Here is a 5,886-nt window from a genome sequence, read left to right as displayed (position 1 = left end):
TCGCACCCTGATGGCCAACAATGGAAGCAAATTCTGCATGCTTGAATAAATTCTCATCAAGGCCAATTTTATGCCTGCGGGATTGTATTTGACTTGCTCTTGAGAATTAGTTTTACCGAAAAAAAAATCTGTGTTGGGTCTGTCTTTACAATAATAGCTGACCAAACCTGACCTGCAAATACAGTGAACTTGACAACGCAAATAGTGAACTTGTAGAACAAGTACATTATTTCTCGTGTTGTGGAACAAGTTCGGAGATTTTATCTGCATTATGAAGGGTTTGCTTTCGAGGTGGGTGGGGATGGGAAGGGTGAGTGTTGTCCTTCTAGCAAGGAGGGGAGAAAGATGTAGTATTGTGGAATGAGGCATGTTTTGACGACTCCCCAGTGGTCGTTACCTTAAACCGGGCGCTTTGGGCTTTAAAAGCGTTTGTTATGAAATTGATGTGGTTGTAAGAACGTTTTAAAAGTTGACCCATGATGATTCACACGGCTGTATCCCTCAAAATTGTGTGGTTTGCCTTTTATTGCGAGAGGCTAACACGGTCCGCCATTTTGTGAAGTCAACAATTTTGTTAGCAATTCTGGGGTCGATTTCACAAAGAGTTAGGACTAGTCCTAACTTAGGACTAGTCCTAGGAGATATACAAATTGCATGGATAGTCCTAAGTTAGGACGAGTAACTGGTCCTAACTCGAGATAAGACTAGTCCTAACTCTTTGTGAAATCCACCCCTGTTGAACAAAAACCACACAGACTTATTTAAATATCCATTGCTTAACAACGGACCCAAAGTGCAGCTGACAAAAATTACCTCGGACCAACAAAAATACAGATTTAAAAAAATGGAAAGCTTGAATACGTCACCGCAAATTTTATCCCCAATCAATCATTGTATCCATCACGCAATGAAATCACTGAAAACCAATACCAGCCTAAACGAATGCACCCTTTGAAATACGCGAAATGTAGCCAAGTCTGCTACCACCTAGCGTTCGAAAGTCTCCCTTTGAGCGAGCTCAGAAGACTGGGAAAAGACAGGTCCCCGCCGCCAGGGGCCAATTTCATAGAGCTGCTTAACCAAAAATTTGCTTCATCACGAAGATAGCTCGCTTATTTTACACATGTTACTGGCCAAAATTTCATGTCATCTACATTGCTTGTGACTGACATTTAGCTGTTGTTTACTTAGCTTAACAATTGAGTGGAGTCTTGGCCGGTAATCTGATTTTACTAAGCAAGGATTTTTTCGCTTAAGCAAAATTTTGTGCTTAAGCAGCTCTATGAAATTGGGCCCTGATCCAGTGATTACATTGGATACAATGATATCATTGGATACGTGCAGTGAACAGAGCTTTCCATGCCAAAACAGTACATGCAGTACTGCCGCCCCGCCTGTCGTCGCGTACGTATCTCTATGGGTGCGTTCGATTAGCTTCCCTAGGTCGACCCCGGTGTGCTCATCCACGTAGCGTATTTTATTTTTTCCAGGACGAACGTGGGCACTGATAATTACCTCACGTTCGTCCTGGAAAAGTCGCATATTCTTTTCAGGACGAACGCCACCTAGAAAAAAAATACACATGACGTCAGTGCACCTCGGGTCAGCCCCAAGTGTGGATAGGGTCACTTGGGGCTGTGGATAGGGTCACTTGGGCTGACCCGAGGTGCACTGACGTCACCTAGAGAAGGGTCACGTGATGATGCGTATTTTTTTCCCAGGTGGAACGTGGGTTAATATCTGCACACGTTCGTCCTGAAAAAGGGGCGACTTTTCCAGGACGAACGTGGGGTAATTATCAGTGCCCACGTTCGTCCTGAAAAAAATAAAATACGCCACCTGGATGAGCACACTGGGGTCGACCCAGGGAAGCTAATCGAACGCACCCTGTGTGAAATGCGGGAGGTCAAAGGTCAAACTACACGCCGGTTTTTGATGCAGGCGGTCTCTGGCGCTATTCATGAACCTCGAAGATAGACGTCAGACGTTCAGGCTAAGATCAGTAGTACTACTATGTCCACTGACTCGGCATTCCGAACATCATCGACCGGATACGATCAATCACGATGCTTGGTTCGATTGACTATGAACCAAAGTCTACTGAAACATTTTGTTGTCAATGACTGTATTTAACACCATCACAAACTGCACGTCTTGAAAACTTTGAGTTCGTTTGAATTAAAATGGTTTATTGACATGCAGATTCGAAACAAAACAACCCGAGGGGCGGTATATTTTACATAGATAAATATTGATAACATACATACAGTTAGCACTATAAGGTACAAGAAATAACTTAAATAAATATTAATATTATGTAGTTTATATTTAAAAAGACACTCAAAAATACAGAGAATTTTATGAGATAAACTGTTTATACATTACTTATCATTTTACGCAAAAGAAAAACTCAATAAACTTGAGTATTTAATTCCACAATATTATTCGTATGCAAAAATTATACCATGTCGATATTAACTTCTTTTTTTTCTCTCACAAAAAGCTTCCACACAATTTTACTTGTAGTGAACATTTCTTAAACACATGCGCGGAACCCTGTAAATAGAGTTAAAGGTAATTATCAATGTTAAGGCAGTGCAGTGTGGACTGACCTTGGTCCAATTTGATAAAACCTCCCTGTAAGCACAAACACTTGCTAAGCACAACAAACTTTTGCTCATAATACGTTACAAGCCATAATTTCATACAAATTACCATTGCTACAACTGGTATCCCAAGTCATTTCTTTAATTAAAGGCCCTGTCACACCTTGACATTTTAGTCAGTGTATGCCGACGTATGCAAATTTCTCAAACGTTGGTATACGCTGAACGTCGATTGATATTTTCACATTTTAGCGTATACAAAGCGTATTCATAACGAATTGGACGTATGCATACCATAGTAACTTACATAGAACGTTTCCATAACGAATGCTTAGCGTGTTGCCAGCGTTCACAACTTATGTCATACGATAGTCTAACTACTGCACAGCGTGCGGCAGCGTATTGCCGACGATCACATGCAGTGCCTACAAAAGAGGGTGTCTCTCAACGATTGAAAAACTAACGGCACTTTAAATCGTAGAATCACCCTGCAAACCCAATATGTATATACCGATTCCCATAAACGCTGCCATTGCGACATTATACGGTAGCTGTAAGTTAGAAACACGTGCAGTAAGTTCTGTGGTCGTCCGGAACACGGCAAGTACCTTTGACATAGGTTCAAAGCCCGTAACTCAGGTTAGAATTTAATAAGTTTTGGGTTCGCGGGACATTAATTATCTCGACATATGTCGACTTTAGAGTAACTTACAAGTGACGTCACGTGTGAACGTGTGTCAACGATTGTATAACTTACTAACAACCTATGCGGAACTTATGAACAACACGCTGGCATACGTCGAGAATTGTTGTGCATGCAAACCATTTCTCGACGACCTCTCCTTACAACGACGATCATCAGCGTGTTTCAGCGTGCTCCTAACTTAAACAAAACTTACCCAAAACTTATTCGACGTATACGCCACTGTATTCGCCAAAATTGTCATACGTCGTATTAGATATGGGTAATTTTTGTATAAGTTAGAAACACGCTGATATACGTCGTTGCAAGGCGAGGTCGTCGAGAAATTGTGTGCATGCACAAACATTCTCGACGTATGCCAGCGTGTGGCTCATAAGTTCCGCATGAGTTGTAGGTAAGTTATACGATCGGTGGCACACGTTCACACGCGTATACTTTGTATCTCAAAATTGAAAAGTCCCTCGATTGTTCAGCATATGCAAACGTTTTAGAGAAATGTGTGCATATGTCGGCATAGAATGACTGAATCGTCAAGGTGTGACAGGGCCTTATTAAATAGGGCACTAATAATTGGTCCCGTGTGTTGTCTAACGCACGTAAAAGAACCCATGCACTTATCAAAAAGCGGGTTCTCCCCGTTGTTCCTGTCTGAATTGGCAGCATAATGTTACGCCACAGCAACTTCTAAATCATTACATGGTGCCATGTGAAATGAGTAGATCTCATAATTCAAACTTAGTCCCATACCTTGCATAAAATACTGTTTGTTTAAGCACTATGAGACGCCTTCGGGTGTATAAAGTGCTATACATATGTTAACAAGACTCTAAACACAGTACCAACGAATGCTCTCTACTACAAGTTATTCAGCTCTATTGCATTACATGTACAAACTTTACCAATCTAACACACACACTATTAAACACTTTGCATACAACTGTAAATATAAACACAACAAACTTGAACCATGGATAAAGTACATCGATCAGCCAACCTCGAGATTAGTCGGCGTCTCAGGGAATTTCGCCCGCATGGGATTCTGTGTCCCCCATTATGGAAACTAAACACGAGCTGTGTAGGGCGGGTGATTCAACAGAGGGCGCTAGACCTAGTTTGAACATAGTTCGCCATAGTGGGGGGGGGGGGGGGGGGGCGGGGGGCGGGGGGACACATATTATGCTCCGGGTGGGGGGGGGGGGGCTGATTCACCTGAGTGCCAAACCGGACCTCATAACACAGCGACAGTTACTTTGTTAATTAGTCTATATTTTTAATATTTACAAATTGATAGAAATATACTTGTTCATACTAAAATATACTTTTATAGACCGTGGGATGATCATCAAAAAGGGCTCTAGTTTTCGAGTTTTGTGGTCTACCCTCTGCAACTACCTGAATTTTTCCCCAGATGTTCTAATGGTAGTCCTGAATAACATGTGAAAGTCGTCAAGGGCAAAACTTGCACAGTAATGAGTTATTTTAATTAGAAAATAATTATAGAAAAATAGCGCCCTCTATTGGTCAAAACTGGAGAACTATGCACAAACTCTATGGGCAAATCACCAAGTGCACAAACGAATGGGGAAAATATACTGGCTTATTTATTTTGCTTTCATTTACAGGTTTTCAAGCTCTTTTCTCCCAGATTAATTATTTAACATCCCTGGACATCAATCATTTCCCCAATTGAGTTATTTCAATTGTTTCAAATTAATGTCACTAACAAACTTTCTGGGCCTCATTTTGGTCATTTACTAAGTTTTCAGAGCTTAGACAGGCCTTAATTAAATTGTAATCGATTGAATGAATGAACTTGACAAAAAAAGGATATTGTTGACATTAAGATTTTTTTAATTTCTTCTCTTCATATCATAATGACACATTTCTAGTACAATACTCATTGTTATCATGATGAATTATGTTACTTTCTTGAAAAGACCCTTTTAAATTCCCCCACGCAATTCAATTTAAAACAATAATTAATCCGTTTATGTGCCGTTTAACCTATGCCTGGCGTATCCCCAAAAAGTCTTGACGTATTCTCACGTATCCACATGTAACATACATAACTTCATTTTAAGTTAGTGATACGCTATCAATTCATTAGTCATACGCTTTGTATACGTTCAGTACGCTATGGATGCGATTCTGGGAAGTTGGGTACTCATGAACTAGTTTCTGTAGGCCTATACGCCGGCATACGTTAAGGCGATACACCATGGTGTGACAGGGCCGTTAACAATTTCAAAGATATAAAGATTTTACAAAATTGAATGAAAATAATATAAATCTAGTTCCCAAACTGTCTTTCTGGTACCACAGTAACTGATGGGTTAATTCAATTCTCAAATAAATTGTTCCACATTTATTTTAAGGTTTATATTTTGGTAAGCCAAAAGCTTACTTTTTACACATTGTACTTGTGCAGAATTCTCTTCTTATTTTTTCTACTTTTCTATTGAAAATGATGATTCAGACAACATTTTGTTTAAATTAGTTATCATCAGAATAAACATCCCCGTCCGAGTCCTTTGAAGCCACTCCGCAACTGGCACAAAAGCATAAGTCTGTGCAGGG

This window comes from Asterias amurensis, chromosome 1, assembly GCF_032118995.1.
Source record: "Asterias amurensis chromosome 1, ASM3211899v1".
Classification (NCBI taxonomy): domain Eukaryota; kingdom Metazoa; phylum Echinodermata; class Asteroidea; order Forcipulatida; family Asteriidae; genus Asterias; species Asterias amurensis.
Note: the sequence above shows the minus strand (reverse complement) of the source record.